This window comes from Equus asinus, chromosome 22 (genome assembly GCF_041296235.1).
Source record: "Equus asinus isolate D_3611 breed Donkey chromosome 22, EquAss-T2T_v2, whole genome shotgun sequence".
In the NCBI taxonomy this organism is placed as follows: Eukaryota; Metazoa; Chordata; class Mammalia; order Perissodactyla; family Equidae; genus Equus; species Equus asinus.
The window spans coordinates 65,142,809-65,169,013 of NC_091811.1; the positions used below are offsets into that span (position 1 = coordinate 65,142,809).

General features: G+C 41.7%; 1 protein-coding gene across 13 annotated transcripts in view; it reads left to right on the forward strand.

Annotated features, from left to right (window-relative positions):
- Positions 1-26,205, forward strand: part of MSRB3 (methionine sulfoxide reductase B3) — a 172,709-nt gene that overhangs the window by 2,102 nt on the left and 144,402 nt on the right. The window lies entirely within an intron of this gene.

Genomic DNA, 26,205 nt, shown 5'->3' on the forward strand with positions numbered 1-26,205 from the left:
TGTGGGATGCCGCCTCAGCATGGCTTGATGAGTGGTGCCATGTCGGCGCCCAGGACCTGAGCTGGTGAGACCCTGGGCCGCCCAAGCAGAGCGCCCGAATTTAACCACTCGGCCACCAGACCGGCCCCTGGGAGATTTTTAAAGATACTTAAATGTGCAGTGTATAAACATTAAGTAATCATATCAATTTCATGTTTGTTTCTGATTAATATTGTTTTTTTAGAAGACCTGCTTTTTGTGGATTCATGCTTTAGAACTAACTTTAATGGTACTTCTTGGGAAAGCAACAGGTTCTAACTTAACGTTTTCTCAATGATCTGAAAAATACTGTGCTGCACGATAAAGGGTGGATTGTACAGCCAGGGAATATATGTATGTTTTCTTTTTTTTTCCTCGGTGATGTGTTGACTTACCTAATACTTGTGGTAAAGCAGACCTTGAAGACCAAAATCCAGGGTACTGTGGCCCCTTGCCAGCAATTTGAACACCAAGTTTATATTTGGACCATTTAAACATTTATTCTTTTAATTTTGGTCCCAGCTGACATATAAGTCTAATTTCTGGTGACTTTTATTAGGGCCCTATGTGAATGTCTGGAATTTTTTATATTGAAATAAGTAGCTCCCTGCCATTTGGAACTTTGTCACAGTGCCTGAACTGCCTGTCTGCCAAGGTTGCACATATACAACATCATTTAGTTTTTGAATCAACACATGGTTTTTTTGGCTTTTAAAGGTGGTGGTTCTAGTATCTGAACTAAAATGTTAACCTATCAGGTCAGAAATCTTTATTGTTTTGCTAAACTCAAGTACCGAGAATATCCAAAACATATCCCAAGAGAAGCTTTCATAGGTTTTTCTAATGCATTTATCCTTTTTAAATTAAAAATAAATTTTCAGCCGTTAAAGAGCAACTTTAGGAAATAATGCTTTTTGGTTCTATCGTAATCCGGTCACAGTCCCTTTGATTTTGTCTCACCTGTGTTACTGATTGTAGTTAGGGATTTGGTTGATGAATTTGGTTCAGATGTTTGGCTTCCTTCTCTGAAAATGATGAAGTCAAACATAGTCACCATGTCCCTTCTAACTCCGGGATCCTGTAATACTGTTTTTGTTTCTGTGGTCCTGCAGAGCCACCCACAACATTGGTTCCAGCTTCTGACTGTCGACTCTGACTTGCTATGCGTGTTCGACTGGTCTCCTTGTAGTCAGGTCTGATGGGTGTGGATCCAGTTTTTGGGGCCTGGATCTGCCTCAGGAGCGTCTTGCGCATGCACACAGACACCCACGCCTGGACAGAGTTCCATGATGTTAAGCTTCTGTTATTTTCTTCCCCTCATCTAATAGGAGAAAGTGCTGGTTATAACCTGGGGTAAATGCCTAACTGCTCTTCAGGAACAGTTTAGCCCAGGCCGGGAGACGGTTTGACATTCAGTTTTGAAATTTGGGTCCCAGTTAGGGGCACCACTGGAGAGCACCCAAACCTTTCTGGGGTTGGGAGGCCTAGGGCTGGTTATTTGGGGGCGTTCCAGATGAAATGCCTTATATTGGGTTATCGCCTTTTCATCATATCTCCGAGGAGATTGACTTGGGCCTACCCATCTGGTTTATCCAGAAGTACATTGGCTTTGGATAGGAGGGTGATCAGATAGCTATTTAATTTGACAGTTGTTTGTTAGCATCTCTGACTGCTGTACAGATATCTCAGGGCTTTACCTTGAATATTCCTATGTTTTCTCCTTCCTGGGCATGATGGGTTTTCCTTTTAAAATGCTCAGCACCATCCTGCATCCCTGTTCGCATATTTATCTCTATGGCATACCAAAGTCGTATTTATGGCTTTTAAGGAAATACAAATAAAGACAAAAGAAACCGTAGAAAAGATAGGCCAGCGATAAATCAACCAATTGACTTTATGGAGGACTTTGGTTATTGCCTCATTTAAGCTTCTGTAACAAGTAACAGAAATGAACTTGAAATAGTTCTGGGAAAAAGAAAGAAAGAAAGGAATTTGATGGAAGCCAAATGCAGACAGACCTTATTAGGGACCAGGGACTGGAAAACCTGGAACTTTCCCCGACTGTGGTCTTTGCCTTTCTTTGCTTCATTGTTCTCTCTTTGCTGACCATTTTTTTCTGCTTTCCTGTGTTCAGGATTGAATGTGGCTGCTCAGCAGCTCCTGAATATTTACATGTCCCTGGGTTCCAAGCCCAGGGAGAGACTAGATCATTGAGCCTTGATCCTGACTTCCTGAAAGAACCTGATACACATAGTTGGGATCACATGGTTGACCTAGATTTTCCCAAGGTCTCTTCGGATTCTAGAGTTCCTTGTGTATGGAGTGCAGATGTTTACGTGGTTTGATTTTGCATTTTTGCATTTTATATTATGGGGTTCTTAGTCCTTAAAATGTATAATTTGCTCTTGATTGCAGTGTGTGTGTGAAAGAGTGTGATCCAGTGGGATCCTGGGATGTTGGTGCAGCTCCTTCCTGCTGCTGCAGGAGACTGAAAGAGAAGCCCGGGGGCCGTAAACTGACTGGAGCGCCGGATTCAGGAACTAGAACGCAATTGGGGATCCAACTGAGTTGTGAAAATCCTGTTTAATAACAGCTAATTCATCCTGCAGATATCATCTGCGTATTTTCAGGAATTCACTGAATTCAAATGCTGAGTTCAAATACCACTTACAGGTATAGTCATTAAAACTAAGTGATAATTAGAGACATTCAAAATAGTAATGATTTAGGGACCAAGAGTTCATCAGTTATTTTCCTATTTCTCACACTTGTCTAGCATTTTCCGCCCTGTCCTTCTTTTAGACAGTCTCTGCTGCCTGGAATACTTTTCCCTCATAACCTGTTGACGTCCTTAAGGCCTCTGTTGCATGGTATTTGTGAAACTGTCTTCATCTCTTAGAATTTGTCATTTCCTTGTGCTTCTAAGACATCAGTTAGAGCACGATTTTACCATCTTGCATTGTAAAGACCATACCTACTCATCTTCTTCAGTGACTTTAAGTTCTGTTAGACCAATGAATCATCTAGAAGAATTCTGATAGGCTGTTAGAATCCATTGCCCAACTTAATGTTTCCACCTTTTCCAAATGTTCTGAAGCTCTTAGGGCGTCCTGCTTGTTGCCACCTTTTTATTTTATTTGCTGAGGAAGATTTTCCCTGAGCTAACATCTGTTGCCAATCTTCCTCTTTGTTTTGCTTGAGGAGGATTCGCCCTGAGCTAATAATATCTGTGCCAGTCTTCTTCTAATTTGTATGTGGGTCGCTGCCACAGCATGGCTGCTGACAAGTGGTGTAGGTCTGTGCCTGGGAACTGAACCCAGGCCAATGAAGCAGAGCGTGGCAAACTTAACCCCATAGGCCATGGGGCTGGCCCTGCCACCTTCTTTTGACATTGGAGCTCAATCACAAAAAATCAAAAGGAAGCTTTTTCTTCTCAGTCCTTATCTGTTTTCTAGATTTTATAGGCTTTTCCATGAATATTCTAATTTCCTGTGTGAGGATTGAATATATAGAATGGTAGGATGTTTTCCTATAAACTGAGGTGCCAGGGGGAAGGAGAGTATAGCAAACTCATGTGGAAGGAAATCACCCAACATTTACCAGATTGGATAGAGAGGGCAGGTGTGGAAAAACAATTGTGGCATATATGAAGGCAAAGAGTGGGAAGATGAAGTACAGAGATGGAAAATTAGGTTTGGCCTAGAACTTGGCGGGCTTTTAATGCTAGGCTAGGAAATTTGGGCTGGGTTAGTAAGCTTGGAGATTGAAGGTTTTTGGGTCCTCAGAATGTCCTAATCAGAATTATAGGATATATTATCTAATAATTCAGAGGATGTATAAATCGGGGAAGAAACCATGGGATCAATAATGAAGGGTCATAGGGTTTTTCTTAGAGAAGGAAGACCTGGTCTAGGTAGTGACAGCGGGATTGGAAAATTGTTGCTGAGGTAGACTGGGCAGAAAGAAACAACTCATTGGATCTGGGGAAAGAGAGGGAGGAAGAAAAGATGAGGGTAAGATGTTAATCCTGGACCATTGGAAAAATGCGACCTCAGAGCAGGTGGGTGGGTGGGAGAAAAATTAAGTTTTGCTCTAGATCTTTGCATTTGAGGTGCTGGTAGAACATTCTCATGGAGATGGGAGTCGAGTCAGAAACACAGGAGTGTAACTTGGAGAGATCGGGGCTGGAGATAAACATGTGCGTGTAGGGAAGGTTACAGATGAGGGGAGGAGAAAACATCTGTTGGCCAGTGTAAGAGGGAGGCACGGAGAAGCCTCATGAAGGAACTACAGTTTGCAGTGGCTTTGACAGATGCCCAGCTGGCTTGTGGGGTTCCGTCCACAAGCTTCCCTAGTTTAGGGGACCTCTCATTTACTCACTCCACGAATAGTGCGTGGGACCATGGAGCAAAGGATCCTGGAACCAGATGACCTTCTTAACTGCGCCTTTGCTCAAGCTCCTTCAGAGGCTTCTTATCGTTCCTAAGATAAAGGACTCCCTCCCTCTTTGAACGTCGGCATCGTCACCATCACTGAGCCTTTCTGTCTGCTGACTCTGGGCTTCCTGTAAATCATCCAGCTGGCCTTGCACACGCACTGCTCAGTCTCCTCCTTCCTGCTTTGACCCTCCCCAAGAAGGTGAAGCAAGGACAATTCCCCCAATGGAGTACTCTGGCGTTTTTTTGTTCTTTAGATGGGCGCTTTTTATTGCCGTGGTCAGGTTCTTATCCATAACACAATTGTTGGCAATTTCCTAGTGTATAATAAAAAAGTTCATCATCAGTCATGTCCGTCACTCTTTCTTACAGAATACCTTGCTTCTCTGATCTCTTCAAGTGTCAGCTGCAAGGTTCTTGAGCACTTGAGTTGATCACTCTGGCCACGGTGCCCTGACCTCCGACCCTGGCCGGGGTCACCTGGAGTAGCAGTGTCACCTGACATGTGTAGGTTTGGCTTCCCCAGCTGGGTGCTGATTTGGAAACAATTTCTTGATACCTGACTTCATTGAGGGGCTTTCTTTGCACAGACTGTAGAGGTTTGTGAAACAGGGACATGGTGACGGGTGAAGGAGAGAGGACCGGCTGCTGTCGGAAGTGTGTTCTCAGGGCCTGGCTTCCTGACCAACGGTAAATCCTGAGCCTAAGTTTCTAAACATAGTACATTCGTAACATTGTCTGCACTGACCTATTTATGTTCAGTATACAGTATTGAGTAATTTCTAACTCAAAAAGGGACCCTCCCATATGCTAATGGTTGTGCTTTTAGTAGCTGTTGACTGAGAAAATACATAGAGTAGCAAAAAGCCACTCTAAAAATTTGAAATGAGTTTTTTAAGATAGAAAAGGATTCTCGTGTGTTGGAAAGTACACAGATGTGGAAATGGTGACGCATGGTCTATAGACGACGCCTGCTTTCTTGCTTTGTGGGTTCTCTCTCAGTGTCTGGTGGCTTGTCGTCATCTCCCTTAAAATGGGGTGGAGGCTTCTGTTTGAAAATTTGAGTCATAGCTGAAATTTTGGAACGACAGGAAAACTTCTCAACATCGTCTTACAACAGCAGCTGCTTTTTATGCTCGGCAATGCACTTTATGCTAAGACTGGGCTGTTAGCCTCAGGGGTTCGTACATGAATACTTTAAAAAATTATATTGTCAGGTATCTGAGCATCATTCTTTGGGCTGTAGTGCTGTTTTTAAGATGAAATTAGTAGATGATTTGCATGCAAGTACACACCTACAGCAGCCTCCCTTATGGCCATGACATAGTTGTCTTCTGTTACTATGAGTTACACAATGAATCTTTATGGTTTCTTGGGTCAGTTATTTTATTTAAAGGCAAAAAAATCCCCAAAGACCAACCCTTCAGTACGTGTGTTAAACTTAAGGCAATATTGAAAGTAAGCCTGTGCTACATGTTAGAGTCTTTAAAAAACATCAGGATGGCCCTCGTGTAAAGCAGAGAGCCCTGCGTTGTTCGTTTCTACTTTCCTTTCCCTTGTTGTTACTGAGTTTGGTTATCAGGGAATCTGGGCTGGGCTGGGGTTGGGAGAGATCTTTGGTGACTGTTGTAGGTGGGTACTTATTTGATCTTAGATTGGTGGGGTGCACCTAGGGGAAGGTAGGGCCGTATCTCCCAGTACATAGTCCAGGAGATTAGATAGGACAGTGGGTGAGGGGCCATGGCGGTCTTGGAGCTCTGGTCTCGCAGTAATTGAGAGTGAAAAAGAACAAGTGCATGCACTGTGGTCCTTGCTCCTGATGTCTTGGTGTGTGAACATGCCTTCCAATCGGACTGCCTTAGGGCGCCTGGAGGAGGATGGCTTGAAGGCCGAGGATGTTTACCTGTGTGCAGAGCCAGTTGAAAATGGCAGATTCATTAGCATATTTGCATCCTTGTGTAGATGTTCATGTTGCCAGCGAGTCTGTGCAGTGCGATGAGAAGTGCATTGGATAGCCAGTTGGAGACTGGGTTTTCCTAGTCCTGTTCTTGCCTAGGGCATTTAAGCTCCCTGTGCCTCAGTTTCCACATCCGCAGAATGAATGAGTTGGACTGAGTGATACCTGATACTGCTTTTGCTTTAAGATTCTGTAATCTATTAGTTGTCTCATAGTCTCCAGGTAGCTTTCATAATTTTTAATGGAAATAATGTGATTAATAAATTATACAAAATTGTGTCTTCTCTTGTTACGTTAGGTTCAAGTTGTCTATTTTGTGGAACTAGATATAAATGTTATTCCACGACTAAGACCTAACGTTTGAACTTTGTAGCTTTGTGTGCCCAGTAATTTGATCCGTAAGCAAACTGACATAACCCGTTAAAGATTTAGTATTTATTTAGAGGATAGGTTACAGTGTAGGAGAAGCATCGTATTACATGTCCGATCTGAAGTCATGGCATTAATCACTAGATATTATGTCGGTTGCCCTAAGTGTACAGCTAAGAATTGCTTATTTAGACTCTATGATCTATCTCAGAGAGTAAAGTCCTCTCTCATCAGGGTATGCTGCCAGTAGAATTTGTCTTTGACCCTCTTTGAAGTATATTTAACTCTTAAACTAGTTAATTTGGTCTAATCATTAAAGATGAAAATCTTCTCCATTGAGCTTTAAAGAAAAAACCCCTGCTAATTTGATAGGTTAAAAAATATCTTTTTTTTTCTGAGGAAGATTAGCCCTGAGCTAACATTTGTGCCAGTCTTCCTCCACTTTATATGTGGGTCGCTGCCACAGCATGGCTGATGAGTGGTGTAGGTCTGCACCCAGGATTGAAAGCTGTGAACCCAGGCCACTGAAGCGGAGTGTGCTGAACTTAATCACTGCACCATGGGGCCAGCCCAAAAGTATCTTTTCTTGCCTTTAAAATATATTAGTAAGTGTTTGCCCCTTTTTATGATAAAATGTTTCACACCCACAAAAAGAATATATAACATCTATGTAAGGCATTAAGAATAATTTTTAAAAATCTGGGGACCCCTGCTCAGCTTCAGAATTGGAACGTGGAAGCTGCCTGTGTGACCTTCACCCGTCCCTTTCCACGTCATCCCTCTGCTCAGAGGAGCCCACAGTCATGCATTTGGAGATTATCACTTAACACAGATGGTAACTGGTAAACTCTAGCTTTCTTTATAGTTTTACCTGCATATTTTGTTGTTTAGTTTTGCATGTTTGGGAACTCTGTATAAATGGTATCGTCTGCTCTGCATCTTCTGTGACTTGTCTTTTCCCCCCACTACATTCTGTTACACATATTGGTGTATGTAACTCATTTTTTTGAGATTAGCACTTCTTTTATCTGTTTTTCTACTTTCTGATTATTTATCTCTGCTCCTTGCACATTTATCCATTAGGTTTCTTGTGTTTCCCTGTGGAGTCAAATCTTTGTATCTTCTCCCATTGCTTTCAAGCTTCATCATCCATATATCAAATAATAATAATAATAATAATAATAATAAAGTGATCATAATAATAGCAAATCCTCACATACGAATGTTACGATGTGCCAGGCACTAGTCTAAATATTCGCTGTTTACATACATTAAGTCATTTACTGCCTGTGGCAGTTTTTTCAGGGAGCTACAATATTCTCATGATAACTCATGTATTAAGATTGGGCCCTGAGGCACAGAGGCGTTCAATAATTTGTATGAGTGTGATTTGAATCTGGGCAATCTGGTTCCAGAGTCCGTGCTCTTAACCATTACACTATTCTGCCTCCTGTGTTGTCCTTTCTTTTAATTATATTTTGTTTTCCCATTTAACTTTTTAAGGTGTTAAAATGTTTCTGTGACGTTCAGGAAAGAATGACCCTAGTGTGGTGTTCAGGCTCGTTCTCTCGGACAGCACCAGGTGTCAGAGTCATGCCACAGTTTAATTTCTTCATGGGTAGACCAGGATTTTCTTATACAGCTTTTCTGTTTTTTCTATTCTCTGGGATTTATTATTGCTTTTATTTTATTTTAATTGGAGGGAAAAATATGCCTTTTTCATTATCCTTCCAAAATCTTTCACTTTTTTACTTTAGGCCTATGGCTTGGCATTGATTCCATTGATTTCCTGTGGTAATTTGGACCAGTTTCTTCATATTTAGACAATGACATCCTCTTTTAAAAACGATTTATGTGACCTTAAATGAATCATTTAATCTTCCTGAGCTTCAGATTTCCCAAAGAAGTTGCATTTCAGTATAATTATTTTATTAATCAGACATATATGACCACTAGTCAGAACTTCCTTGTGGAATAACCAGGGAGACCATGAGCGAAAAGAACTAAGTAAAAGGAAGCTCTTGATGGTGCTGGAAACTACTGGTTTTACCCAAACCCCTCAAATTGCAGAACAGGAGACTTTGGCATAGAGAGAGAAAGTCCCTTTGTACCCTAACTCTCTTGTATAGCTTTAATCTTTTCCCTAAAGTAGCCAATTGGTTAACTTTTTCTCTCACGTTCTGTGGCTTTATGACGTCTTCAAGTTTCCCGAGCTCTTGGATAGTCTCCCAATGTCCCTTATTTAAACATTCTCAGGCTTTTCTCGTCTTAAGAAACAAACAGAGAGCCGCCTCCGCCTTCCACGCCCGTGGCCAGGCTGTGTTACAGGTTGTTACGTCCTTGCTGTCTCTGGTTGCCGTCCATCCAGAAATAGGGATTGAGCCGCGTTGCATGTCAGGCGCCCACTCCTCCAGTCTCTGGATGCGTGTGAGCCAGACTCAGGCCTGGTCCTCAGGCACTGTCATTCTCAGTTTGGAAGCAGCATGGCCTGTGGTAGACAGAGCACCGTTTTGTGGTGGGAGCAGGAGGGAGAATGGTTAGAGTCGAGGGCAGAGAGGAGGGCCAGTCCGCTGGGGCCGTTAGCCATACGAGGAGTTCAGATATTGTTCTGTGGGGTGGAAGCCGTTAGGGGGTTTTAGGCAGGGAGTGACAAGATCCAATTGGCAGTTTAAAGTAGTCACTCTGGCTGCTGTGTGGAGAATGGATTGTAGGGGCCAACGGTGGAAGCAGGTAAAAATTTAGGCCCAGGCCAGTGGTTCAGATAAGAGTTGATTAGGGTTTGGACCAGAGCGCTGGCGGCAGAACTAAGACCTTGCTGATGGGTTGAATATAGGGTCTAAGAAATGAGAAGAACCATTTATACCATTGCACTGAAACTGCTTTGGCAGAAGCCGCTAGTGGTGTCCACGTCATTAAAGCCAATTGTGTTCCCTGGTCTTCCTGACTTCAGGGCATTCAACACATTGACCACTGACTCCTGGAAATGGTCTTTCCTCTTGGTTTCCAGCTCTGTTATTATTAGATATGTGATCTTAGGCAAATTAATTCAGTTGTCTGTGCCTTAGTGCTTGCCTTTTTCAAAATTCAGCCGTGCCAGCAATTCCCAAATCCTTGGTATGCTTGGCATGAGCATCGCCACAGAAGCCTGCTTAGTGTGGCCGGCAGAGTGGCCGGCTTGCCAGAGTTCCCTGCTGGCCGAGACACGCCCTGCGTGCTGGTGGTTAGCTCTCCCTCTCTGCGCCCTCCCTGCTCTCTGGCCTTGGCTCCTTCTGTTTCGAATCCCAGGGGGAATCTGCTGGATTCTCTTTCACTCACTTGCAGGAACACTGTGTGCACTTGAGATGAGTTGGGACCTGGCCTTTTCTCCAGTATGTCCCCTCTGCACTTCAGCAGAAGTTTTTCAATGGGTTTATCCTAGTTTGGTTTCCAGTGCAGATGGCGGTTTCCCTCTGTACCGCGTTCACCTTCACCATGTCAGTGAGACCTGGCGGGAATCTGACTGAGGGGGAACACGAGTGAGTTCCCTTTTCAAAGGGCTGTACTTGTGTTGCCGCCCTGTCTTTGTGTGTGTGCGTGTGCATGTGTGTGTGCAGTCTCTCTTTTTCTCTCTGCTTGTGTTTTTTTTTTGATCCCCCTGTGCCACTTCTTTGTTTTGGAACTCTATCTGAGGGTCATTTTTTAGTAGGTGCGTTTAAATCATTTATATTTTATGTTATCATGGCCATATTTGATGAAACTCCTTGTCCTGTTGTTTTATCCTCTTTTTATGATCTTTTCCGCTTGGTCTTTTGCCATATGGTTTCTATGTTTTATTTGCTTTTATCTTTCATAGGGATTTGAAAAGTTGACGTCATATTTTAGGTTCCATGACCTTGAAAAAGTGCTTAAAAACCATCATTGAGCCTGAACTAATCTAATTATTAAACTTAAGGAAACAAGATGCAACAGCATTCGGCTCTTCTCTGCGGGAGGAGTGTTGGATCCTTTGATTTTTTCTGCTGGGCCTCTGTTAACTGCAGTGGGGCCTGAGGATCCATCCGTGTGGTTATTGTTGAATTTTTATATTACGTGTTTTCCCTTGTTAGGATTATTTTTCTCTCTTTCATTAGTTATATAATAGCATCCACTGTGTTCAGCGACTGCCACCATATGGCCTCTTATACCTTCACTCAGCTGTTCTTGAGGATGTTTTCATTCATATGTCATTTGGCTAGATTCTGTCCTTGCATTTTTTCCTTTTTTTTTTTTTTTTTTTGGTATGGAAGAGTAAGTGCATGCACGTTTCCTGAGCTCTTCTGTTATTTGAGGGAATCACAGACTGTTATAGAACAGGTTAGGGGCTGGCCCGGTGGTGCAGCAGTTAAGTGCGCACATTCTGCTTCGGCGGCCCGGGGTTCGCTGGTTCGGATCCAGGGTGCGGACGTGGCACCGCATGTCAAGCCATGCTGCGGTAGGCGTCCCACATATAAAGTAGAGGAAGATGGGCATGGATGTTAGCTCAGGGCCAGTCTTCCTCAGCAAAAAGAAGAGGATTGACAGCAGTTAGCTCACGGCTAATCTTCCTCAAAAAAAAAAGAACAAGTTAACCTTTCCTTGCAAAACAACATTTAAATGGTGAGAGGAATCCAAAAAAATCTTAATTAGGAGCCTGGAAAATGCTTGTAGAATAACCTGAATGCAAATAATAGTGTACTTATGGACTATAAAAAGTTGCTAGCATTCTGTATGGAAGAAGAACCCAGGAACAGTAGAATTTACTGGCATTCAGATGACAAATTAATGTCAGTCACAGGGTTACTGCTGGGAATTCACTGCCTCCAACGTTGTGGGTAATTCTTGGGGTCGTGATACAAAATGTTTAGAACGGTGTTATCTTTGAGTGAGAGTGGGTGATATTTGCAGTTTTAGTGGAATTGCAACAGTTTCGTAACTCCTACTGAGATGTTCAGATTAGAGTTGACCAAAGGTTTACTTTTCCAAATTCCTGTTTTATTAGTACATTTGCCTCATGTGTGCATAAAGTTAGGTCACTCTGTATGATTGAAACAGTTGATTTGCAAACTTGAAATTTTTCTTTTTTGTCAAAGGTAATGATTTTTTAAGTTGCTAAAGCATAATTGCTGAAATAGGAAAATTAATCTTAAATTAATCTTAGCTGAGTTGTCTGTTAGACAGTCACCTCATTCTTACCCTGTCCAAAACTAAGCTAATTAAACCCTCCAGCACACACACATGCACTCATTCTCTACGCGCTATCTCAGACCCACTCTAGCTTTTCCTTCTCAGTAGGCAAAGTAAAATTCACTGAGCAGTCTGCTAGTTACTTCCAAAAACATTATCTCATTTAATCCTTCCAAAACCTAAGGAAGTGCTATGATATACATTATGCAGGTAGGATCAGAGAAAGTAGCTAATTTGCTCAAGATTTATCAGCTGGTTAAGTGATGGGGTTGGAGTTCAAACACAGCTCTGACTCTTTCCTGCCTACTGCACAGCCAAGATACTGTAGAGGACTCGAGTCCCATGGGAGCCAGGGCATTATGCACAGAGAGGGGGGAACACAGAGAGAGCGACATTTGAGTTCCGTTCTATGAGAACATTTACTGAGCCTTTATTTACAGAGGTGAATAGCGCTGACTACTCTGAAGGAGCTCACAGGAGAGGCATATATGTAACACGCGATGATAGGTATACTAACAGAGGTACCGATATAGGAAGCAGTAGAGAGGAAGGACTGATTCATCTTCTAAAGGAAGGGACGGGGAGACGGGCGAGGGCAACAGCTGTAAAGGGAAGTGTCCCAGAGGAGGCGATATCTAGCCCGGCCATATCAAGGGTCTTGAAGGTTAAGAAGAGAGTTCCTTCTTGTATAATACAGAGTATTGGGTGGTATGGTGAGGGTAGGAAAGGTGTGTGGGAAACAATAAATAGTTGGCTATCGTCAGAAGAGAGTATTTATTCAACAATACTGTTGAAGGCCTCCTGAGGGTTAGGCGGTGTGTGACATAATAGAGATGAAGAAAAGGACAAGGGCGCTGGAATGTGGCGTGTCCCAGGGAGCACTGGGGCCTGCGGTTTTACAAGGAAAAGAAGCGAGCCTGATGGGGCTCGAATGCCAGGATCGGTTGGCTGAGTTTCCCCCACAGGTGCTGATGTGCCACGGAAGACATGAAGCAGGGTTATAACGTGGTTGGAGCGAGGACACAGTGCGTTGGCAGCAGTCTGAAGGGTGGATGTGAAGGGAGTCAGGTCAGGGGCAGGAAGACCACTAAGAGGCCATTACTGTGTTCTAGATGAGAGGTGGAAAGGATGCATCTGAGCAATATCTTGGAGATAAAATTGAAAGCACTTAGTATTGATTGGATATGGATGGTTAAAATAGAAATTGATGGACGGTGCCTCCCAGGTTTGAGGATTAGTGGCTGGGTGGATGAGAGTACTTTTTTTTAAAATTGAATTCATAATAGTTTACATCGTTGTGAAATTTCAGTTGTACATTATTTCTTGTCTGTCACCATGCAAGTACTCCCCTCTACCCCCTGTGCCCCCCCCACCTCCCTCCCCCTGGTAACCACTGAACTGTTTTCTTTGTCCATGTGTTTGTTTATATTCCACATGAGTGAAATCATACAGTGTTTGTCTTTCTCAGTCTGGCTTATTTTGCTTAGTATAATTCCCTCCAGGTCCATCCATGTTGTTGCAAATAGGATGATATTGTCTTTTTTTACAGCTGAGTAGTATTCCATTGTGTATATATACCACATCTTCTTTATCCAGTCATCGGTCAATGGGCACTTGGATTGTTTCCATGTCTTGGCTATTGTGAATAGTCCTGCAATGAACATAGGGGTGCATATGTCACTTTGGATTGTTGATTTCAAGTTGTTTGGGTAGATACCCAGTAGTGGGATGGCTGGGTCATGTGGTAGTTCTGTTTTTAATTTTTTGAGGAATCTCCATACTGTTTTCCATAGTGGCTGCACCAGTTTGCATTCCCACCAGCAGTGTATGAGCATTTCCTTTTCTCCACATCCTCTCCAACATTTGTTGTTTTGGGTCTTGGTAATTATAGCCATTCTGACTGGTGTAAGGTGATATCTCATTGTAGTTCTGATTTGCATTTCCCTGATGATTAGTGATGTTGAACATCTTTTCATGTGTCTGTTGGCCATCTGTATATCTTCCTTGGAAAAATGTCTGTTCACATCCTCTGCCCATTTTTTGATCGGGTTGTTTGGGGTTTTTTTTGTTGAGTTGTGTGAGTTCTTTATATACTTTGGAGATCAACCCCTTGTCTGATAAATGATTTGCAAATATTTTCTCCCAGTTAGTGCGTTGTCTTTCTGTTTTGTTCATGGTTTCCTTTGCTTTGCAGAAGCTTCTTAGTCTTATGTAGTCTCATTTGTTAACTTTTTCTTTTGTTTCCTTTACCCCAGTAGACATGGTGTTCAAAAAGATGTGGCTAAGACTAATGTCGAAGAGTGTACTGCCTATATTTTCTTCTAGGGTTTTTATAGTTTCAGTTCTTACATTCAAATCTTTAATCCATTTAGAGTTATTTTTGTGTATGGTGCAAGATAATGGTCTACTTTCATTCTTTTGCACGTGGCAGTCCAATTTTCCCAACACCATTTATTGAAGAGACTTTCTTTCTCCATTGTATGCTCTTGGCTCCGTTGTCAAAGATTAACTGCCCATAGATGTGTGGTTTTATTTTGGGCTTTCCCTTCTGACTGATTGATCTGTTTGTCTGTTTTTGTGCCAGTACCATGCTGTTTTGATTACTATAGCTTTGTGGTATGTTTTTTTAATTTTAAAAGATTTTATTCTTTTCCTTTTTCTCTCCAAAGCTCCCTGGTACATAGTTGTATATTCTTAGTTGTGGGTCCTTCTAGTTGTGGCATGTGGTACGCCACCTCAGCATGGCTTGATGAGTGGTGCCATGTCCACACCCAGGATCTGAACTGGTGAAACCCTGGGCTGCCACAGTGGAGCCTGCTAACTTAACCACTCCACCATGGGGCTGACCCCTTTGTAGTATGTTTTGAAGTCAGGGATTGTGAGGCTCGAGGGTACTTTTTAACAGGATCAGGAATACTGAAAGAATAATAATTTGAAAGAATTATTAAATTGATGAAGAAAGAAACAAATTGAGTTTTGGATATGATAAATAGCTCGAGGTGCATGTGTAATACCCAAATTCCTTTTAAAACTTGATTTAATCACCTACAGTTAGTAAAGAAAACCAGTGTAGGACAAAGTAGAAAGAACATGTTACACAATATTGTATTTCCTTCCTTCTATGATCTCGTTCAGGGCTCCTCCTCCCTCCCAAGTCCAACATGCTGTCAAAGGATAGTAGATAGAGGCCAGTAAGGTTTACCTCTCCATGGAATGGAGAGAGTCCATTTCCATAAAACTTTCCTTTCTCTGCCGTATCAGATACCAGCCACAGCACATCCATCATGAGAATTTTGTTTCATAATTTTATTACTTTCTGCAACAGAAAGTAAACTTGGGGGAGGGATGCTAAAATTCTGACACAAGAGCAAATATTTATTTGCAGTTTCCAGTGCTAAAGCTTTCTATTCCTGGAATGGTGGCAGAGTTCTAACTTAAAATATTTGAAACAGGATTTAAGGATACATATTTTTAGGGCTTATATTCGGCTCATTAAAAATAGTCTTTTAGTGGTGCATCACGATGCTGTAGTCGATGGTTCCAGGCATAGGATTTAGCCTGCCTTGGCAAATATCTCTTTAGATGAAATGGTTCATTAGGCACTGCATCTTTTTTGCGTGAATAAGCTTTATTTTTTGATCAAAAACCTACACATGGTTCTTGGTGCAGGGGAACTTGAGATGGAAAGAACAGCCTCCAACTCCGCCTCAACCCTCGGGAGGGATGTTTTAAGTCATTCTTCTGAGAGTTCCCTAATGCTGCTCAGTCTCCTTATAGCACTGCTTCTCAGTTCCTCCACTTCAGATGCTATCCGGTTATGAAAAATAACGATTCGTCTGCTCTCTCTTCTGCATTCTGACTGCCATTGTTTACTGATCTGTTGGTCTTTTAATTCCCCTATTGTCCTTTTGTAACATTAATATATTTACTCATCAGCTTTTGATAGGCTACATTTCGAGCTGTTATGACAGAGAGGTCCCAAGTAGAGTGACTTCCAGAGGTAGAAGTCTGTTTTTCTCTCCTTGTTGCCCCAGGTTAGGCTGCTGGATAGGTTTTCCTCAGGATCTGTGATGTCTGCCATCCTCACCCAGGAGCTTCTGTCTCAGTGTGTCGTCCTGTGCAGTGGCTGCCTTTTCCTAAGGGAGAGGAAGTCTGAGCAAGTGGCTTTGTCTTTTCAGGAGGTGACCTGAAAGATCACTCATCATATTGACTCATATTCCATTGGCCACAACTCAGTGTCATGTTCACAGCACAGCAGGGGAGGCTGAGAAATGTAGCTGTGTGTTCAGCTAACATTGCAGAGGTTCTGTTACTGACCCGAAGAAGGAAGAGTAGATGCTGAGCGTCAGGTAGCATTTACCAGTCTCACTGGTGTCCCTTGCGCCTGCTTTATAAGAGGAGCGGCCTGATCCTCTTACCCCTTCCTCTGCCTTCCTTTCTGGCCTTCTTTACATTTTCTTAGCTATGTACATTTTCTTTTTGTTTTAAAACGTAAAGTTGCTAATGTTTACACTCTGTTCTGAAGTCACAGCCAAACCTTTGTCTATCGGTTGTCTCTAAAAGCTTGTATTGTTATGCATATTGTTTACTCACAGTAAGCAATAAAGTGAGCTATTACTACAGTCTTTCTCTGTAGGTCCAGCAGCATGATCTCTATCCACTGGAAAGGATGTACATTTTTCTAGCATCATGGCAAGTGGATTGATTTTTCTTGTATTTATAGGGTGATTAAAATCAGGGCTCTGTATTTCTCAGGTCTGCATCCAGGCACTGACTTGTTAAATCAGTGAGAGAAGCTGCAGCGAAGGTGTTTGGTGCCCAGGGAGCTTTCAGTCACTTCAGGAAATGAGGTCTTTGTGGTCGGTCATTTATTGTGACCGGAGCTACTCAGTCACTTTGGTAGCCACGTGAAACTGTTAGTTCTTGAAGGATTGGGACCAGTTTGCTAGCTCCAGGTGGTCCATGGTGAAGTGGCTCCCTCCTGGCCTTTAGTGTCTGACTAGGAGAGGAGAGCTGTATCTTCTGCCCAAGGTAAGAGTCTCTTTTGGATTTTTAGGAATAGAAGGGACGACTAATGAGAGACACGCTGGGCTTTTCAAGGTGGTCTCATTGTCTTTGGCATTGGACCGCTCATCCTTTCAAACCCTGTTACTTTCCCAAACAAGGACAGCAATCTGTGGCACAAGAGTCCCTGCCCTTGAGGAACTTTTAATGTAGTAGAAGAGATTAAAATAGACTCCAGTTCAAGATCTGGCTCCATCATTTACTACTGGCCATTTGACCTCAAGTGAGTTATCCTCCGAACCATAGTTTCTGCTGGAACACATAATCCCCAAATCCCAAGGGCTTAAAACACTGAAGGTTTATTTCTTGCTTGTGTTGCGTGTCCAAGTCTGTCAGATGGGAACTCTGCTCCATATATCCTTACTCCAGGATCGTGGTTAATGGAGCAGCCACCATCAAATTGTGGAACATTGCTGGTCATTGTTGGAGAGGAAAGAAAGTTCTGGAGAGGCTCGCACTAACAGTTAAGTGCTCTGGCTTAGAAGTGACACACATTATCATTTTCTGTTCGCAACTTCCTGTCCAGAACTAGTGACGTGGTCTCATTTGACCACAGGGGGCCAGAAAATACGTTCCCACCATGTGCCGGAAAAATGGAGTACCACAAATGTTGGGCAAATAGCACAAATGGCCGCCACATATAGGAATGTCTCCCTCAGGGTGGATGTGAGGATTAAGTGATGTTATGTACACAAGTATACAATCACCTACTGCAGGTGCTCAAAAATGATTGTCGTTAGCAACAACATCATCAAAGTAAGATGTAGACATATAAAATATTTGGATAACAATATAAAGTGGGACTAAACAGTCTTTCTTATAAGACATATATGTATATGAAAGTGCCTTGTAAATTAGAACATACTGTGCAAATGCACGTTGATATTATTATCGCCCAGCAGATATTAGAAGATAACCTTAGAGCTTGGCTCATTGTTGGAGCTAGACCTCCCTAGTAAACTCTCAAGAAATGAAGGTTGAAGCTGTAAGAATAGGTAAGATCTACAAGAAGGAGATTAAATAGTGAGAAATACAGAGAGTTCTGGAGGGGGAGCTCTGGAGCATAACCACTGCTTGGAACCAGAAGGAAATATCACAAGAGATTCAGAAGCGATTTTCCAAAACAGAGAAAGAAGATGATGCTGTGTGGGATTGTAGAAAAACCAAGTGAAGAATGTTTGCAATAAAGAAAACAGCCCCATAAAATGTCACTAAGAGGCCTTGAGCTTCAGTTCTGGGAGTTCCAGGGGGCTCTTAAGGGCTGATCAGTGGGGAACGTTCCTTCGGGCAGGGGCAGGAGTGCTGATCTAGGGTGTCCAGGTGCCCCTCTAGTAGCAGCTTGTGAGGAAGCCCTTATAAACTGCGAGTTTGCAGATGAGACTTTGCAAGCTCAGAGTGAAACTTCCAAATGAAACCTAACTAGTCAGTGACGAAGTTCGAATTTGCACTCAAGTACCAGAAAAGTGAAACCAAGCTGCACTGTATAAACACAACAAAATGAAACAGTCAAAAAAGCTACAAAATTCCGGAGACATTTTTTATGGTAATCAAAAATGATTTGCTTATGTGGGTTTTGCTTTCTTGTTGTTGGCACTTTTTAAATGTTAAGAAAAGCTTTTTAGGTGAAACACATATATAATGTAAAAGCTATGAGCTGTGAAATGTTGACCTTAAACAACTAGACGGCTAATTATTTCTCCAGCAAAAATGAGTTTATTCAGAAATCAGCAACGAATTGCAATTTGGAGTCTTCCACCATGGGGAGCCATGTGTGGCTCCCCAGCAGCAAGGGAGGAGAAAGTCTTTTGTAGAGGGGAAGGCTAGCTGGGAGGGCTGTTGTGAACAGAGTCCACTGGAGGAGATGGGAGTTTGAAGTGTAGTGTCTTTTCATTGGCTTAGTGGTGCCAGGCTCTCATTGGCTGAGCTCCTTGCCGGGGAGAAGTCACCTCTCTTTTTCTGGTTGGCTCTGCTTTCTAGGCAGGGCATGAGAACTCCCCCTTGTGGCCTCTTGACTCCGTCTTTAATGAGGTTTCTGTTTAATTTCCACAGAAATCAATGTACATTTTAGAAGAAAAAGAGATTTATGTTTTATGTTGATGATAGAAGTTTAAAATATTAATGTGAGAATGAATAAATCCTTATATTTGACTAGATACTTTACAAAACAGGAATCCTGAAAAAAGGGAGTGTTTAATGGAGTTATAATTAGCATCAGACGATGGACTTTGCCCATAATTCTATTTTAATTATACCATTGGTGTCCCTTCTTAGTGGACACAGAATAACCATTGCATCGTCAATATTAGGTACAATTCTTTGTGTCTTTTTCTTACTTTGATGTGAACTGAATAATAAAGACACTGTAGGTACTATGACATGTAGACAAGTGAGGTCTCAGCCTAATGTTTTCTCCAGCTGGCTGCTGACCTTTGATAAGTCTCTTTATCTCTGTTTTGCTGTTTGCAAAATAAAGGTGGATCAGTTCATTCTTTCTCCCCCTTTTTTCCTACTGAGATACACATGATGGATGCTATTTCATGAGCAACATACTCACATAGTCGTACGCAGTCGATGATTATAGACTGAGGGATAGTCGTCTAGGCTGCACATTCCTGGTGCTGCTGTTTGTAAATCCACTCTTTTCTCTCCTGCTCAAGAAAATATGTCAGAAAACAAGTCAACAAAGGTGACATTATTAGAGAGAGAACTCTAAACACATCCTAGTTATTTTTTTAAAAACTGTACTCTCAAACAGGCATCTGAAGACAATTTTTAACAAATTACTTGTGAAACACCTCACAGCTAATTCTGTGCCTGTGGTGAGTGGTGACTTCATGTTCAAAACTGGTGGATTGATTAGGTGTTCTCCAAGATTTCTTCTAGTTCGAAAGTTGTTTAATGATAGAATTCTGTTTTTCTCAAGCATTTCCAAGAGGTCTCATCCTTGTTTGTATTGGTAGGCGTTGCATGAACTCATAATGCCATGTATGTGATGTGGGCTCAGTGAATGTTGAGAGAATTTATTAACAAATTAATTTCCCTTTTCTGGAGATGGCTCTAATTCAGAATTTGCTTTCTTATCCCCTAGCAGGATGTACACTTTTGTAAATTTCAGGGTGGTACTGAGAGAATGGAGTCGTAGCATTTTGGTTGCTACTTTCAGAATCCTGTCATAACTATTCTCCTCGCTCTGATAAAATAATTCAAAGCTGTGCATTTCTGCACAGACTAAATGAAACAGGAAGTGCACCGGTTACCTCTAGAAGTAGTAAGAAGTCTAAACACTACTGATAGTATTTTCCAGCCATTTGTTGTTTCCTAAACATTATGGGATAAATTATAAATGTATTTCTCTGTTCATTGTTCATTTATTCAACAGATATTTATTAAACATTTACTGTGCTTACTATGTGCCAAGCAATGTGCCAGACCAGCAGTTCTTAAAGTTTTGACTGTGGACCCCTGGAGTCTCTGAGACCCTTTCAAGGGATTCACAAAGTCAAAACTATTTTCATGCTAACACTAAGATATTGTTTCCTTTTTCACTGGTTTGACATTTGCATTGATGTTACGGACGCAGAAGTGGGTGAAGCTGCTGGTGTCTTGGTGGGAATCAAGCTGGTGGCAGCAGACTTGTTAGTAGTCTCTTCAGCACTAACATGCACACAGCGAAAAAGCCAGGTTCACTTTAGAATGTCCTTGATGAAGTAGTGAACTTTATATTAATTTTATTAAATCTTGACGTCGAGTACGTATCGTTTAATATTCCGTTGGAAGAAACGGGAAATACGCTTTTATAAAGTGCTTCTGTGTACCAAAGTGCAGTGGTCGTCTCCAGGAAGAACACTGTGCGATCGTTTGAAACGTTTTACTTGACAGAATGACCAACAGCCAGACTGTGGTTATTTAGACTTGGGTATTTGGCAGCATTTTCTCCAGAATGGATGAAGTGATTCTGTCACTTTAAGGGAAACAACTGACAGTATTTGTTGGCAGTGATAAAATTCCAGCTTTCAAGTTAAAAAACAAAACTTTGGAAAACTTGTATCTGCCACTGTGTGCTTGACAGCTTCTCAGAATTGTAAGACTTTTCTGATGAAATCAGTGGTGATGTTAATAAATACGACTTTTATAGTGATACCGAAATGTGTCATCCTGTGAAAGATGTGCATAACCCAGTGACCCACTGTTTTCCAAATGTTGAGTTTTGGTGTAATAGCCAAGAGGAATATCTACAATTATCTGAAAAAGTTACTAACATACTCCTCCCTTTTCCGACTGCTTATCTGAGTGAGGCAAGACTTTGTTCATACGTATACTTCAATCCAAACAGCATATCACAGCAGGTGCAATGCAGAAGCAGAGATAAGAATCCAGCTGGTTTTTCTTAATCCAGATATTAAAGTGATTTGCAGAAATGTAAAACTTCCCATTTTATAGGTAATATATATAGGTGTGTTTTGGAAAATACAGTAATTTTTCACTGAAAATGTCATTTTTGTAATACATATTATTTTTATTTATTGTTATTTTTAATGGAATAAGGAAATATCTTTTAAATTACTCAGTTTTAATTTCTAATATAGTAAGTATTGATAGGTGTAACCTCGTAAATAACAGGGATTTGGGGTCCTTGATAATTTTTAGGAGTGTGAAGGGATCCTGAGATCAAAACGTTTAAAAATGGCTAAACTTGGAGATATTAAAAAAATTATTTATTCTTCGTGCAACTTTTCTTTGGTTCCCAATACCCCCATAACCCTGCCACTCCCTCCCCCAGAGCTGGAAGCAATATTTCTTCCCCTGAAATTCCAGGCAGTTTATTTCTACCACTGTTAAGGCATTTCGCCCATATCTGATATTTCCATCTAGGCTAATAAGTTTCTCCATAGCACAGACTATATCTTATATCTTATATCAGCTCCTTAATACATTGTTTTCCATGTAATTGGAATTTATATAGGTGAACTGAGTAACTTTTAAAAATTCCTTATCTTAAAAGTGTTATCTCTAAGTGGTCTGGAAGATTGAGGATTCTGGATAACCAGGGTTCTGTTGTTTGTTATAACGAATACAGAAAGATATCTGCTTAACCCAAGGGATGCTCAGTGCTAGCTAATGGCCTGCTGATTTCAAGCGGTCAATGATTGATCAATTCATTCATCAAAGATTGGTTGAGCATAAACTGGGTGCTGGGCACTGTGCTGATAAGAACAACAGTGTTTTTGTGCAACTTTACAGTAGGCGTTTAGATTTGTGGCTCCCAAATGCTGACCCATGATGAAGTTTCTTCTTTGCGTAATAAAGCGAGTAAAATAGCAACAATGAATATTTCCCCCCCACAAAACTAAGTATAGTCTATTCAAAAGAATGTTCTTTATTTTGAGATTGCTTTCCTAGTTCTTGATGTTAACATCATCTTTCTTTTCTGATATTCTGGTGAGATTAGGATTTGGGGCTTGTTGTTTTTATTTGGTCCTTACTTGACAAAATTCAGATTTGTCCACTCTCTGTTTTCCCCTGCATTTTTAGGAGGACGTTTTACTAGCTTGTGGAAAGCCACTGATGGAAACGTTCTGTCGGCATTTCTTGGGAAGGCATTCAACCTTGAGGCTTGATACCTTACATCCGCCAGCACAATCCGCTCGTTTATTCTGGAGCTAGTTATCAACTTTGTGAGGTCTCTGGATTCCCTGTTTGTACCATCTCTCTTTGGCAGTTTATTGTTCAACTGCTAGGAAAAAAGTAAAAGGAAATAAAAATAAACCCAACCGAAAAACTAACTAACTTTGGTCAAATTTTTGGATGTCAGAGTTCTGGGTGAAAAAAAGATGAAGTAAACATTTTTAACCAAAATAGGGCATCTGAGCTATCTTTGGATCTCAAATCAGATTGCGTTTTCAACTTTCCACCTCTTCATAGGAACTGCTGGTTCCTATGAAGGAACCAACTGGTTTTAATTCAAACTATTGCCTTTAAGCACCATTAACAGTTGAGATGGCAGAGATAGCAGGGTGGGAAATGATGATCCTGAACAGTCAATTCCGTAGAATCAGTTATTTGTATGGTCATTCGTTCACTCGGTACATGAATGGCCAGTAGGTGCGAGGTACTGGGATACACAGATGAAAAAGACACAGCCCTGTGTTTGAGAGGTTTATCATCCAGCAGAGAGAGGCAGAGATGTAAGCGAGTGAGTGCCCTGAAAGTCATCACAGGGGCTGTGAAGCCGCTTGGCGCTTCAGAGGGAACCAGGATATGAGAGGTTAGGAGTGCTAGGAGTTGGGAGTGGTGACAAGGAGAGCAAGGATGTGGAATGAAGAAAGACATAGGGGTGGAAGTAGGAGACAGCGGACCTATCTGGGGGAGATCAGTGTGTTGACAGGGCAGGAGCATGGGGTGGGGCGGGGTGGGATGGGGAGCTAAGGCAAGACCAAAGCCTGAGCAGTTAGGGAACAGCTAGATGTGGAACTTCAGAGGCTTTGTTTAGGAAGTCATGCTTTATCCAAAGGCTTAACCAGAAGGCGTCCTGTGGGATGGTGATAGGAAAGAAAGGGGTTTTAGAAGGTCAAAACCATTTGAGAGACACCAATGGAGACAAAGTCAAGCAGGTATATCTACTGCAAAGCCTCTTAGACGCTTTATATTGTATAGCATCTCCACCACTATTTGACTATGAACCTTGTTTGAAAGGGCGTCTCCTGTTTCTCAGAACATGGTTTGGAATATCCTGCAAGATGTAATGGGGAATCATCAAAAAGTTTTAAACAAGGTATTATAGACAATCATGTAATCTAATGCTGTTCCTGACACATCGTGTGATACTGCTCATCAGGTATTGCCAATCAGTATTTTTTTTTTTTTTTTTAAGATTTTATTTTTTCCTTTTTCTCCCCAAAGCCCCCTGGTACATAGTTGTATATTCTTCGTTGGGGTCCTTCTAGTTGTGGCATGTGGGACGCTGCCCCAGCGTGGCTTGATGAGCAGTGCCATGTCCGCACCCAGGATTCGAACCAATGAAACACTGGGCCACCTGCAGCGGAGTGCGCGAACTTAACCACTCGGCCACGGGGCCAGCCCCTGCCAATCAGTATTTTTAACACCTGATATTTTCAAAACGAAGTACTAGATATTCTGGGAAATTAGAAAGATGCATAAGACGTGTGTCTGGCATTCAAAAAAATTACGTGTTGCTTCTCTATAAATGTTATTAATCTATGCAGTTATTTGAGTGAAAGGCAATGCAAGAGTAAGGAAGTTGAGGATAAGCTTGGAGAATTAGAGATTTTCTGGGTGATCCTAACTCAGTGTGATTTTACAGGGCGTTTAATGCTAATTCTTCCCCTAAAGATTGTCACCCTCAGAAGTGTGTGCTGCTTTTGCCTCCTTTTGGACTAGGATTGTTTCTGGCGAGCTCCTCACCAGGCAGCTCAAGGAGTGCAATGGGAAGAAAGCTGCCAAGTTGAAACTTGAACTTGTGGACTGGAGGGGAGTGGGGAGTAGCTGTTGGTTTGTTTGGGCCTCAAAAGTACCATATCATCAACATATGGAAGCTTTGGTAGATTCAAGTGGAGTCAATTCTGGCGTCTTTAGGATGTATCCTAAGGGTGGATCCAAGAAGTTTAAAGAAAAATTTTGAGGGTGAAATAGAAAGGGGAGTTGCATCTGGTGGGACAGAAAGATCAAATCTAGAAATCTGAGTATGTCTCAGACTTTTCGTTTCCTCCACTCCCTGCTCTTTTCTCTCCGTGTGGAGGGAGAGAATCTGCAAATAGTCTTCTTGAATTAATTAAATCCTATTAAGTGTTTATTATCAGCCACATTATAGAGTGGAGAAACACAGGACCAGGGCATTTAGGATGTGTTGGCACAAGTTGAGGCTCTTCACTGCCAGCTGTGTGTCAAGAGCACTGGCCCCGGACTAGGTGGCCTGGCTTCAAATCCAGTAACTCGTTCAGTCCGTTACTCATGGGCCCTGCTCCTTACTGGCTATGAGATTTTAGGCAAATGACTTAACCTCCTCTGTTAAGTCTCTAGATCTAACAATGGGAAAATGGTAATCTATCTCATAAGGCCCTGAGGATTACAAGAGCTAATAAATGTGAAGTGCTTACAGTAGGGCCCATCGCATGCCGAGGATGTCACCAACCGCTATCCTTAGGATAGTTTTGTCCTCCCTTTTCGTTAGGATAATTCACTGTGGAAATCCATCAAAGAGTAGGAAGTTTTCTGTCATAAATAGGACTCTGTCTTTGGAGAATGGCCTGCTAACTGTAAGTGGGATTGGGTATAAATGGACTGTTAGAAATTTCTAATTCATATAGTTTTAAAATATAGCGCAGCCGGCCCCGTGGGGCAGGGGTTAAGTGCGCATGTTCTGCTTTGGCAGCCCGGGGTTCGCCGGTTTGGATCCCGGATGCAGACATGGCACCACTCGGCACGCCATGCTTGGTAGGTGTCCCACATATAAAGTAGAGGAAGATGGGCAAGAATGTTGGCTCGGGGCCAGTCTTCCTCAGAAAAAAGAGGAGGATTGGCAGTAGTTAGCTCAGGGCTAGTCTTCCTCAAAGAAAAAAAATATATATATAGCAACTATTTGTACATTTAGATAATAATAGCTAACATTTGCGGAGCATAGACTGTGTGCCAGGAGTTGTTCCAATGCTTTTTACCAGTTAACTTATTTTAGAGTTGAGGTAACCAAGAGGTTAAGTGACTTGCCCAAGGTAATGCAACTAATTTAGCTCACGCACAGCTATGACAACATCCCATCTTTCATGCAAAAGCATTCTGTATTTTAGATCGGTTTGTCAAAGGGTTTTATTTTATTTACTGTAAACATAAATTACTGCAAACATAAATAAGCGGAAAACTTAGTTAAAAATTAATTTTGTTAAATCATGTCAGCATCAAAACATTTCTTTTTCTGTTTTAGAGAAGAGTTGCTCTTGGTGTCACACGTTGAGTCATACTAACTATGATTCCTTTGTTCTGTGGAAGAATAAGATTGTGAGTTTGATTTTACCAGGGCATCTGGGGGCATCGTCCATTCTTTTGAACTGTTTCTCACTTTACATCTCAGTTACGTATTTTCAGAAGACTAAGTAATGTCACTTTGCATGCATTTTGGAAAATTAGTTGCTTTTTCTACTACGATTAGGGTTAAAGCACTAAAATAAT